This window comes from Armigeres subalbatus, unplaced genomic scaffold (assembly GCF_024139115.2).
Source record: "Armigeres subalbatus isolate Guangzhou_Male unplaced genomic scaffold, GZ_Asu_2 Contig857, whole genome shotgun sequence".
Classification (NCBI taxonomy): Eukaryota; Metazoa; Arthropoda; class Insecta; order Diptera; family Culicidae; genus Armigeres; species Armigeres subalbatus.
The window spans coordinates 73667-87365 of record NW_026943653.1 but is presented as its reverse complement, the minus strand read 5'-3'; the positions used below and the strand labels follow the sequence as shown (position 1 = coordinate 87365).

Below are 13699 nucleotides of genomic sequence, written 5' to 3'. Positions count from 1 at the left end.
TGGGTCAATTAGAAGTAAAATAAATGGTTGAAAAATATGGAGTATTGGAGGTGAGCCAGCCAAGGATACAAAAAAGTAGTATTGTGCGAGATAAGTAGGAGACATTTTTAAAATTATCAATCATAATCCTACGGCTTCCAAACAGTATAAATCATAAGTTTTATGTGCAATGAGCCTGGAATCGGGTCCATAGGCTCAAGTAGTGATTTACCCTAAATCATAATGAAGGCAGAAATAAGGATCGATCACAAACCTTCATTTACATCACGAGGGAGTCGCTGCCACAAAGATGCAATGCAGTTATCGAAAACAAAATAATACGTTACGCAATATCAAAGAGAAAGCAACTTTTAGTATTGGATATACATTGATTGCATTTTTATTGTCCAGGAGGAAATTTAATTTTTTTCCAATAGTTTGAACGATTTATTTTAATTAGGCTATATTTAAGTATTCGCGAATTTTTTACAGACATTTGTTCGATAAGCGCGCATTCTAGCTCAGATCAATGACTGTGTTAGTTTCATATGTTCTGTCAAATACTGTATACTTTACCGCTCGATATTTAAATTGTGTTTTATTGATCAATTTAAAATTGTTTGATGGCAATCGGCGAATGCCGTAAGTACCTACTTATAAGAATTGCTAAATGTTAAGTGAGGAATAAAAGATTTCTCACTTAATACTTCTCATAATGATAAGAAATGAGAAATCAGAAGCGACAAATGATAAGTGAGAAGTAAAAGTAATATATGAGAAATGAAAAGTGAGAAATTAGAAGTGAAAAGTGAGCGAAAATATGAGGAACGGAATGTAAGAAGTGCGAAATGAGGAATGAGAAACAAAAAATAAGAATTTGAGAGAGATCCTTATTTTTTTTTCTTTCTCCATGTTCTGTTTCTTTTGTTCCCTTTTTCATTTTTACTTCTCTCTTCCATGCTTCCTCTAGCTTCACTCTTCCTTCTTCTTTTTTTTTCTTTTTTAATCTTTTTTCTTCTTTGTTCTTTTTTCATTTTCCTTTTTCCTTCTTTCCCTTTTCTTCTGCCTTCTTCATACTTCCTTCTTTCTTCTTAATTATTCATTCTTCCTTCTTTTGCAATTTTCACCACTCACTCGTGTTATTAAATCTCACTTCTTCCACTCATTTATCACTCCTTGCTTATCACAACTCACTACTTTCGATGAAATTTAAACTTCTCACTTTAAACGTCTTACTTCTCATTTTTCAATTCACACTTCTCGTTTCGAACCTCCCACTTTGCACCTGTCATTTCTCACTTTACACGCCTCATGAGGCATTCAATTTCAACGACATTCGGCCGAATTTGCTTCCAGGCATTTAAAAATTATGTCGAAAATTGCGTTTTCAACCATGAAATTGCTTAGCTAAATATGAAAAAGGCAATCAAGAGTATTTCAGATTACACTTTAGACGCTTTTCATATTTCTCTATTTCACAAATCGTACATGTTCTACTAAGTCATGTCACTTCTCAAGATCTTTTATTATTCCACGAATTACCTATCGCTTCACAAAATAAATCATCCCATTTTGAATGGGCTAATGAAATGCAATGGATGGCGAGTAAAAGCGGTCTGAACCGAGAGTACGCAAAACAATCGGCTCATTTGCATACCACTCGCGTAACACTGCAGCTGGAACTGCATACAGCAAACATTTTATACTGCGGAGTAAATTTGTTATGATGCTACACGCTACTTTGCTTCGACCGTTTAACACCATGCTGAAATTGCCGACTAATGGTACCTTGAAGTGTGCAACTCCTGTAACACTCGGTACTTCCAATCGAAAATTACATCTGTTGTAACAAACATCAAACTGCACTTTTCTCTGCAGGCAACTAATGGTCATGGAAGCCTATCGACTTAAACCAAAATTTGTCTCACGCTTGGAATGATGCGTTAGATTCACTATGCAATCGCATGATTTGAATATCTCATCACAATTATGTTTCTAAGAATCTGAAAGTGAATTGTGTCATTGGCAGTAGGCGAAGAAATCAAAAACAAAAGTGAACTGAGAGCGAGACTGTATCTAGCATGAATAGTAACAGAATTAATACCTCTTTTCTATTACTATTCCTGCTGGATACGTAACATGAGACGTAAATGGAATGAATAAGATATCGGCATTGGTGATCAGACTGGATTTGAATGCTCCCGTGAACAACAACTTCGGCGACGACGGCGTGTAGAAAACTCTTTGGAGACTGCCGCGCACATCACTTTTAAGTAATTATGGTTCATTACTCTTCCTAAAATGATATTTTCATAACAAACTTATAACTTTGTCTGTGTTATAACTATACATAGAAATCTAGTGTAGCATATGACATTGTAATCGAGCAGCCCGTAGACATTATCGCAAGTTAAAAAGTGAACCGTAAGTCTGATTTCTTTATCCACTCTTGGTTGAGCTTGTGAATTAAAATATGTATTATTATTTTTCGTTCATGTACTCATGGGTAGTTGTATCATTCATACCTCATTATGATTCGCGCTGGAGGCTGCAGGCATGCAACCCATCACTTTCCATCGTTTCGCTAGTAGCTGTTACGAGCATCACTTACGATTTCTACACCAGCAGACAGTCAAAACATCAATCAAACCATCATCGTTGCATCGTGAAATCCGAAACAGTAGCGGGATAGTCACAGCTTGATCAAGCGTGATCGAACGGAGATGATGCGAACCTGCAATGTGGTGCGGCTGTTTGCACATTTTTACTTCAAACAACGATAAGGAGATTCAATTTCACCACAACTGCTTTTTACCCTAAGCTCGGGAGAATATAAATTAAATGCAGTTTTTGCTGGCGTCTGCGCAGATTATTGCATCTTCACTTTTGTGAGTGGCTTCAGACCTAAAAACGTTTCAAATGTGTGTTTGCAACACTACAAGCCCACCTGACGAACAGTAGACCCAGAAAATGTGAACACGGGAAATATTTTTTGGTACTTCACGTTCACACGTTGACGAGTGGGTATCGGCAAGAAACTCGTGTGTGTATAGCGGCGACTGCGACCGGGTGGGACGGACGTGGCGGTTATGATGATACCATCGCTGCAAAACATGAGCACAGAATTGACCTTCGTGTTCGAATTCATAACAACGACAACCACTCAGAGCTCGAGGCGGGGGCGGTGAATATCTACTAAATGGATTTCAACTGGTAACTGCCGGGGTGGTGTTGTGTACCGTAAATCCTATCCATGGCACTGACCGGCATGGACGCAAAGCTCTTCTCCATTGGATTGGCGAGCTATAGTCTAGTCGAGGACTTGGGTAGCCATGCGTGATAGAGAATTTTCAATGCATCACTTCAGTAGTTTTTTTTTTGTAGACTTGTATTAGCGTAGCCGACGAACCTGCTGTGAGGAAAAACCTATCAGTCAAGAGTTTACCCCATGAATCAAGGTTTCGCTGATATATCTTATGAAATGTAATAAAATAGTACCGAATTAAATGAATTATTCTAAAAAGGCTCTGTGGTTAAAAATTAATAAAGATATAAAAAGGCATTAATTACAAACAAACTTGTATATATGTATTGAACAAATTGAATGATAATGATGAGTAAACGTGTTTACCGTTTCAAAATTAAATTTAAAAAAACTTTAACGGACTCTAGGCGTGCTATGCAAATCGAGTCAAACATGATACATTGAAGATAGCCTTTCTGATCGAGATACGTATCATCATCGAGTAGTGGAATTGAATGGAATATTATTAACTCGTATTATGACACAAGGTATTAACAAATAGATACCCAGTTGAAAAAATCAAGATTAGATCTACATCTTGGAATTGAGTTAGCATATGTAACGACTAACCAGTTACATACTTAACGGATATTTAAAATATTTAGGTCAACATAATCACGATTGAAGAGGTGTGAATCATTTTTTATAGCTTGGAATTTGACATTAGTTTTGTTTCATTCATGATAATTAGTGTCTCATGCTTGGAGCTGAATAGTTTGATACCTTGTTGGCTACGGCTCGTCGCGTAAGTGCTGAGCGTATAATAGAGGCCTCATTGGCGGCCTGAAGCTATGTCCACCGGAACTCGAGATCTAGTCCCATTTTTTCATCATCTTCATCAATAAATTCCATATATTTTTACTATTTATTTCAACCAACTATTTATTGCCGTTGCGGATTCAAATTTTATTAATAGCTTTCATCATTATCGTACACCGAAGGGAAAATAATGTGCGACTATCAAAATTTATTCACATACTGAAATACAAACAAACCGGAATTACCTAAAACTCATTGAGGCTAGGCTAAGCATTTTTCTAGATCATAATCAGGCCTTTTCTGCAGCTCTGCGACTAAAGTTTCTTATAGGGTTATCAGATCATGTTTTGAACCAAATAGCAAGCATCAGATGAGCCGTCAAAACAAAGTTAATTTATTTCATTATAGAGACATATTACAACTCAACAACTGCGAACTCTATACAAGGTAGTCTCCCGAATTCTGATTAGCAGACTGTGTCCGGATGCGGAGATCTTTGTCGGCGAATCAAAGCGGTTTTCGAGAAGGACAATCAACAACGAACCAGATGTTTACGCTGCGACAAATCTATATAATAAAAATGAAATGGTCTGTGTTCGGCTGGATGGATTTTCTTCATTCCTTCAACAGGAATGTTGGTTATATATTTCTTCATGCCAAAATCACGAATAAGGTTGAGTAAATCGTGAAAAACAAAAATTGTGATTCCTATGCGATCTTTGCATGGGCAGTTCGGAACGCACATTCTCGCCTACTATGCAGGACAACGTCTGCCGGGTCAACTAGTCCTTGATAAATTCCGGGAATACAACTTGCGGACTATTTGTGGATTTTTAAAGAGGACTCAGTGAAACGGAACGAACTGTGCCAATAAAGTGTAGCAGTCGCATAGCCACTAGTCGAAAATTGCCACAGTTGCAAATATTCGAATAATTAATATTTAACATTATTATACACTAACAAAGCCCAGCTACCAGTCACAACGACACAACTTATCTATGCAATCGAATCTAACACCGTTCAGACAATCAAGTAAACAAAATTCATATTTTGTCATAATTCCCACGTCATTTTAATGGAATTTACCTGTCGATGGTACCTAGGATACAAATTGGTGTGCCACAAGTAAATGATGCATAATCTTTGTAGATACCATCGACTCGAGTCGAAACCCCATGTAAGCAGATACATCACCTCCCTCGTTATCATAATATATTCCAATCAACTACTGAAAAGTTCGTACGTTCACATCCATCAAATTACATTTACCTACTATCAGTCAACAGTCATCACCGTTCTCCGTATTCGGCAAGTGCACCTTTAGTCGCCAGACTTCGGATGTGGGAACATCCATATGTGTAAACCGCACATCATCGATGGCGGCGGTGACCACTACCGTTCCCCGTTTAGGCCGACCGGTAATGCATTTCGTTTTGTTTTCCGCTAAATCAAATACCGGCAACACGCAGCCGTACGCAGTTTGATGTTTGCGATAGAGCTGTGTTCAAGTAGGTACCACACGTCGTGCCGGTACAGAGAAATGTGATAGTGCGACGGGGCGCGATTCGCTGCACGCAGAGCCCATCATTATCGTCTAAAGGGGGCCATCATCACACGTTAATCAATTAAAACCAACAACCTTTCGAGGGTTTGCCCACCGTGAAGTAATCATAGTTTCAAAGTGGCAGACTTGCGATTTTTTTATTTATTCCAAAAAAAATCCAAAGAATATCTTTCGTAGATTTCGACAAATATCCTTTGGGAGTTCAGAAGAACTTTTTTTTTGAAATTTCGAACGTTTTCGTATGTAAATCCCGAAGAATTTTCTTTGGCAATTCCGACAAATTGCTCTTGAAAAGTCTGATGAAATTCTATTTCAATTCCGTAAAATTTCCTACAGCGGCAACTTTCAGAATGGTATTTTTTTGTGGGGTGTGGTCTCTAGTAGCCTTCCCAATCTGGAGAAGGCGAGCTCGATTCTCGGTTCGGTCAAGGATGTATTCATTATACTTGCCAGTCAAAATATATACTCATGCAATGGTGGGCATAGAAAAGCTTTAAATCATTAACTGAGGAATTGTTAATGTTAATACTAAGTTGAAAAGCAGGCCAAGTTCCAGTAGGAATGTAGAGCCATCGAAGAAGAAGATTTTTTTTGTTCCGATTTTTAAAATTGTTAGAGCCGTCAAAAGATATTTATTATTAATTGCATATTATTCGGCAACTCGGCCGTACGAAAACTATTTTTATGTTAAACATCTTGGCTGTGCATATGGACAGCACATGTTTCGAAATGGACAAATTGATATGAAATTTGCGAAAAAGAATCCACGTGTCTTGGAGGGACTCGAACCCTCAACCTCAACTCACTAGATAGGCGTGATAACCCCTACACAACAAGACCACTTAAAGGTCACGTTTGCGGAAAAGCCATCAGAATCCGAGTACAACCTCCACCGCGGTTAGCTCTCTTTTTTGCAAATTGAATATCTAGCCCGTTGTTGGGGGGCATGGAGTGCGATCCTGGTCACTCAAACGCTTTAATCTGTTGCCAGCCTCTGGTTCTGTCGCTGCTGCGATGCTTGTTTACAGATTTCGTTTCCGTGACCGACCCAGCTCCATTTCCGATCCCGAATTTCTGTTGCTGTTGATTTCAGTACCTGCAGCCGTAGAATATTCTCCACTGATACACACCATGTTTCGCACAGATTTCACGTTACAGTTGTAGACTTGAATTTTTGGACGTTCTATTATCTGCCTGTTTTTCTAGATATTTCTTAAATTCACAAAGGTAGCGATTGCCATCTTGATTCGTGCGCCTATGTCGATCATCGTACCGCTGTCTGACGTCTTTTTGCTACCTTTGGAAACATTCAACATTCTCCACTTATTGCCCGGATACTGTGAACCTGGAAGGGGTCACCGTGTTTACATCCAACGATTTGGTTTTGTTGACGTTAATGACTAAACCGGCCGAAGAGCAGCGCTTGCCAAGGTCGTTAAGCTTATTCTGCATATTAGAGCAACATTGAGCTGTAAAAACAAAATTTCCTGATTTTTTCAGGTGCTTTATATTTATTTCCAGGCTATTTTTTATTTATTTATTTAAGAGGTCCTTCGAAAATTCTTTCAATACCCAACCAGTATAAGTCTAATACAACTGGTAACAGCGACCTAATTGTGACTAAATTTGGTCACAAATAAGCTACTATAACATGTCCCGAGCAGGAGAAATTGGCTCAATAATACCTAATTCCTGTTATTGATAGCATACTTTGTTATGAACTAGCCCTACAAAAGAGGTAAAATACCAAAGGAATAATACCAAAGACTAATATGCACAATATTTAAGCCATAACATACTCAGTTATTAAATTGAATTTCCATACAAAATGCATAACCAATTATAAATATTATTCGTTTGGTATTTAAATACCTAAGTATGTTATGCCTCAAGTATTCTGCATATAAGTTTTTGGTATTTCACTTCTTATGCAAGACTAGTTCATACCAATTTCTGTTATCGAGGTCGTCGCTTCTGCTCGGGGTGTGTTGCTTGGAGAGATTTGTTCAGATATTTTTTTAAAATTCTTCGAGAATCCCTATAGGATTATTTTCCTTTAGGATTTAAAATTTTAGTAGATTCATAAGTATTAGATTGCTTATGACATTTCTAATTTTGTGATCAACATTTTTGTTCAAGACGGTACTTTATGTGCCAAATATCCATGATTTTCATCACAGTAGCTAAAATTTCAGACTTAAGCCTAGTACGCAGCTCTCAAGGAAAACGGTCAAGGAAAATTTGATCAAATTACCAAAGTAATTTTGTCAATCGGTCAAGTAGGCGAAAAAATCATTATTTGTGCTGTCATCAAGCATGTACGCAAATGGAAATAATAGCTGCAACTTTGTTTTTCTAATAAAAAATCATTTCTTTCAGCAATGTTGGACCAAAATCAATGGATGAACTCCTCTAAAAAAGCCAACGCTGGCCGCTCGTGCCGACGTAGGTGTGCATCTGAAGATGTTCGCTGAATGAGCAATAACGTGAACGCCAAAAATGTGAAAATTGTGAAGTCTTCGTTTGGCTGCTAATGCAATGGTTAATAAACGCTTTGCCGAGTTGTGTATCCGATGATTTCTAACATGACACGTAGTGAATCAGTTCTCTTTTCAGTTCTCAGCTCTTTTTTCATTCGCTGTCCACTGAAGGCACAATGGTTGAGTCTCAGAGCCAGCGTCTTCTTCGACCCGATAGAAATGCGTACACAGAACTAGGATGCCACTTCCTTCATATTTCTAGCTGTTTGCTGCATGTTATCTTGCCTAGCTGGTAACGTCTCGGTACCTGAAGGTGTTCCGTATTGATTCGAGTCGATCACCTGGTACGCCGAATTCCATTGTCGAATTGATTGTTCTCTTTTTCAAACTTCACTCTCTGAATATTCCACGGACTCTACACTACCGATGTCGGCTTGTGTATGAATATATTTGGAAACAGATAGAAAAGACCTCGACCAGCGAAAAAGGTCTTACAGTCTGAAGAATCCGGGACAATTGTTTTTTTTTTTAACCGGGAACACCTTTATTCGCATTCTTTTGAGGCAAAAAACACGATATTCATAATTGGTCGGGGTTCAGTGAAACCGCACCAAGTGCCTTTTTGACTGACTTTTGATATCCGGAAACCGGAAGTAATTCATATTAATTCATTCGTACACTTGTTGTTGGCCTGCGGGCCGCACATTTGTTTTTCTTTGACCGTTTCGTACGGAGTGAATTTAACACCAATGTCCGTTATATTACCCTCATCTAATAGATATATTTAAAAGCTTTTGGCTGAACCCGACCAAATAGCCAATTAGTCACGTTTTTCTTGTAACCGTGTTTTTGAAGTCGGCCAGAAATAGAAGAGCCATATTTTTGATTAATTAATCTACTGGATCTGTTCAAAACGTGACGTATCGTGACGTGGAGTTTTTGTATAAATTCCCTAGACAACTTTCAGATACATTTTCGGTGGGATTCTTGGAGAAACTTCCGATGGAGTTGGTAAAGAAATTTTCGAAAGAGTACTTGAAGAAATTTGTGGAGTAATAAATTTCTTTAGGAATTTTCAGTAGAATTCTTGAAGAAACTTTCAAGAAAGCGCTTTTTTGAAGTTCTGAGGAAATACTTGCAAGAAGGAATCTGAGTAAGATTTCCTGGTTGAATTCGCAATCGAATTTCCATAGGAGTTTATGGGAAAATTCCTGGAAAAATGTCAGGTAAATTTCCGGAAAAATTCCCGGAAAGTGGGTTGAAAATTTCTTAGAGAAAATTTTGGAGGAACTCTTGAAGGAACTTTCCAAGCAGTTCCTGTAGGAACTTTCGAGGAGTTCCTTGGAAATCTTCCGGAAGAATTTCTAGAGGAATTTCTGGGGGAAAATCCCTAGGAAATATTGGAAGAACTTTCTGGAAGAAGGAGCTTTTGGAGAAATTCCTAGAGGGATTTTTGAAAAAAGATCCGAAAGAACTCCAAATCGATTTCGGGAAGAGATTCCTAACAGAACATCCCGAGCAAATCCTGGAGGAACTTTCCGAAGTGTTTCTGGAAGATCCATCGCAAAATTTCTTCAGGAACTTCCGGAGAAATACCAGGAGAAACTTACTGAGGAATTCGGGGAGGAACTTCGTGAAGAATTTCGAGAACAACTTCCGAAAGAGTTCTTGGTCGATCTCCATGAGGAATTCCTTAATAAACTTGCCATGATAATTTCAGAGGAACTTCCCGAGCAATTTCTGGAGGAATTACCAATTCATGGAGGATCTAGCAGAATAATTTCTAGAGAAACTTCCGAAGAAACTCCTGGTGGATAATATGGAGGAACTTCCGTAAGAATTTGGAGGAGCTGCCGTAGAAATTCTTGAAGGAACCTCCAGAAAAATTGTTAAAGGAACTTCCGGAAAAAATCCTAATTTTTTTAAAAAGAATTCGTCCGGAAGTTCCTCCATGAATTCCACTGTAAGTTTCTTCAGGAATTCCTCCGGTTTTTCTTTCAGGAATTCTTCTAGCAGTTCCTTCAGTTATTCCTCCGGAAGTTCCTTCAGGAATTCCTCTGGAAGATCCTTCAAGAATTCCTCTTGAAGTTCCTTCAGGAATTCCTCCGGAAGTTCCTTGAGGTATTCTTCTTGAAGTTCTTTGAAGAATTCATCCGGAACTTCCTTCAAGGTTTACTCAGGAAGTTCTTTTAGGAATTCCTCCGGAAGTTCATCCGGAAATTCCTCTGAAAGTTCCTTCGGTAATTCCTCTGAAAGTTCCTTCGGGAATTCCTCCAGGAGTTCCTTAAAAAATTCCTCCAGAAGTAACTTCAAGAATTCCTCCGGAAGTTCCTCCAGCAATTCCTCCGGAGGTTCCTCTAGGAATTCCTCCGGAAGTTCCTCTAGGAATTCCTCCGGAAGTTCCTCCAGGAATTCCCCCGGAAGTTCCTCCAGGAATTCCTCCGGAAGTTCCTCCAGGAATTCCTCCGGAAGTTCCTCCAGGAATTCCTCCGGAAGTTCCTCCAGGAATTCCTCCGGAAGTTCCTCCAGGAATTCCTCCGGAAGTTCCTCCAGGAATTCCTCCGGAAGTTCCTCCAGGAATTCCTCCGGAAGTTCCTCCAGGAATTCCTCCGGAAGTTCCTCCAGGAATTCCTCCGGAAGTTCCTCCAGGAATTCCTCCGGAAGTTCCTCCAGGAATTCCTCCGGAAGTTCCTCCAGGAATTCCTCCGGAAGTTCCTCCAGGAATTCCTCCGGAAGTTCCTCCAGGAATTCCTCCGGAAGTTCCTCCAGGAATTCCTCCGGAAGTTCCTCCAGGAATTCCTCCGGAAGTTCCTCCAGGAATTCCTCCGGAAGTTCCTCCAGGAGTTCCTCCGAAAGTTCCTCCAGGAATTCCTCCGGAAGTTCCTCCAGGAATTCCTCCGGAAGTTCCTCCAGGAATTCCTCCGGAAGTTCCTCCAGGAATTCCTCCGGAAGTTCCTCCAGGAATTCCTCCGGAAGTTCCTCCAGCAATTCTTCCGGAAGTTCCTCCAGGAATTCCTCCGGAAGTTCCTCCAGGAATTCCTCCGGAAGTTCCTCCAGGAATTCCTCCGGAAGTTCCTCCAGGAATTCCTCCGGAAGTTCCTCCAGGAATTCCTCCGGAAGTTCCTCCAGGAATTCCTCCGGAAGTTCCTCCAGGAATTCCTCCGGAAGTTCCTCCAGGAATTCCTCCGGAAGTTCCTCCAGGAATTCCTCCGGAAGTTCCTCCAGGAATTCCTCCGGAAGTTCCTCCAGGAATTCCTCCGGAAGTTCCTCCAGGAATTCCTCCGGAAGTTCCTCCAGGAATTCCTCCGGAAGTTCCTCCAGGAATTCCTCCGGAAGTTCCTCCAGGAATTCCTCCGAAGTTCCTCCAGGAATTCCTCCGGAAGTTCCTCCAGGAATTCCTCCGGAAGTTCCTCAGGAATTCCTCCGGAAGTTCCTCCAGGAATTCCTCCGGAAGTTCCTCCAGGAATTCCTCCGGAAGTTCCTCCAGGAATTCCTCCGGAAGTTCCTCCAGGAATTCCTCCGAAGTTCCTCCAGGAATTCCTCCGGAAGTTCCTCCAGGAATTCCTCCGAAGTTCCTCCAGGAATTCCTCCGAAGTTCCTCCAGGAATTCCTCCGAAGTTCCTCCAGGAATTCCTCCGGAAGTTCCTCCAGGAATTCCTCCGGAAGTTCCTCCAGGAATTCCTCCGGAAGTTCCTCCAGGAATTCCTCCGGAAGTTCCTCCAGGAATTCCTCCGGAAGTTCCTCCAGGAATTCCTCCGAAGTTCCTCCAGGAATTCCTCCGAAGTTCCTCCAGGAATTCCTCCGGAAGTTCCTCCAGGAATTCCTCCGGAGTTCCTCCAGGAATTCCTCCGGGAATTCCTCGGAAGTTCCTCCGGGAATTCCTCCGAAGTTCCTCCGGGAATTCCTCCGGAAGTTCCTCCGGGAATTCCTCCGGAAGTTCCTCAGGAATTCCTCCGGAAGTTCCTCCGGGAATTCCTCCGGAAGTTCCTCAGGAATTCCTCGGAAGTTCCTCCGGGAATTCCTCCGGAAGTTCCTCCGGGAATTCCTCCGGAAGTTCCTCCGAATTCCTCCGGAAGTTCCTCAGGAATTCCTCCGGAAGATCCACCAGGAATTCCTTCGGAAGTTCCTCAAAAAATTCCTCCGGAAGTTCCTCCAGGAATTCCTCCGAAAGTTCCTCCGGAAGTTCCTCCGAGAATTCCTCCGGAAGTTCCTCCGGGAATTCCTCCGGAAGTTCCTCCGGGAATTCCTCCGGAAGTTCCATCGGGAATTCCTCCGGAAGTTCCATCGGGAATTCCTCCGGAGGTTCCTCCGGGAATTCCTCCGGGAGTTCCTCCGGGAGTTCCTCCGGAAGTTCCTCCGGGAATTCCTCCGGAATTCCTCCGAAAGTTCCTCCGGAAGTTCCTCCGGGAATTCCTCCGGAATTCCTCCGAAAGTTCCTCCAGGAATTCCTCCGAAAGTTCCTCCAGGAATTCCTCCGGAAGCTCCATCAGGAATTCCTCCGGAAATTCCATCAGGAATTCCTCTGGAAGTTCCATCAGAAATTCCTCCGGAGGTTCCATCAGGAATTCCTCCAGAAGTTCCAACAGGAATTCCTCCAGAAGTTCCATCAGAAACTTCTCCGTAAGTTCCATCAGGGATTCTTCCGGAAGTTCCATCAGGAATCCCTCAGGAAGTTCCATCAGGAATTCCTCCGGAAGTTCCATCAGGAATTCATCCGGAAGTTCCATCAGGAATTCATCCGGAAGTTCCATCAGGAATTCCTCCGGAAGTTCCATCAGGAATTCCTCCGGAAGTTCCATCAGGAACTCCTCCGGAAGTTCCATCAGGAATTCCTCCGGAAGTTCCATCAGGAATTCATCCGGAAGTTCCATCAGGAATTTTTCCGGGAGTTCCATCAGGAATTCCTCCGGGAGTTCCATCAGGAATTCCTGGAGGAACTTTCGAAGGAATTCCCGGAGGAACTTCCGGAAGAATTCCTGGATGAACTTCCGGAGGAATTCCTGGAGGAACTTCCGGAAGAATTGCTGGAGGAACTTCCGGAGGAATTCCTGGAGGAACTTCCGGAGGAATTCCTGGAGGAACTTCCGGAGGAATTCCCGGAGGAACTTCCGGAGGAATTCCCGGAGGAACTTCCGGAGGAATTCCTGGAGGAACTTCCTGGAGGAACTTTCGGAGAACTTCCGGAGGAATTCCTGGAGGAACTTCCGGAGGAATTTCTGGAGGAACTTCGGGAGGAATTCCTGGAGGAACTTCCGGAGGAATTCCTGGAGGAACTTCCGGAGGAATTGCTGCAGGATCTTCCGGAGGAATTGCTGGAGGAACTTCCGGAGGAATTCCTGGAGGAACTTCCGGAGGAATTCCTGGAGGAACTTCCGGAGGAATTGCTGGAGGAACTTCCGGAGGAATTCCTGGAGGAACTTCCGGAGGAATTCCTGGAGGAACTTCCGGAGGAATTCCTGGAGGAACTTCCGGAGGAATTCCTGGAGGAACTTCCGGAGGAATTCCTGGAGGAACCTCCGGAGGAATTCCTGGAGGAACTTCCGGAGGAATTCCTGGAGGAACTTCCGGAGGAATTCCTGGAAGAACTTCCGGAAGAATTCCTGGAGGTACTTC

General features: G+C 41.9%; 1 long non-coding RNA gene across 1 annotated transcript; it reads left to right on the top strand.

The window, feature by feature from the left end:
- The first annotated feature begins 2008 nt into the window (after nucleotides 1-2008).
- LOC134204748 (uncharacterized) lies at nucleotides 2009-3022 on the top strand. The gene is made up of 3 exons (XR_009977955.1): nucleotides 2009-2252; nucleotides 2334-2403; nucleotides 2490-3022. It is a non-coding gene; the product is annotated as an uncharacterized LOC134204748 (long non-coding RNA).
- Nucleotides 3023-13699: the final 10677 nt, after the last annotated feature.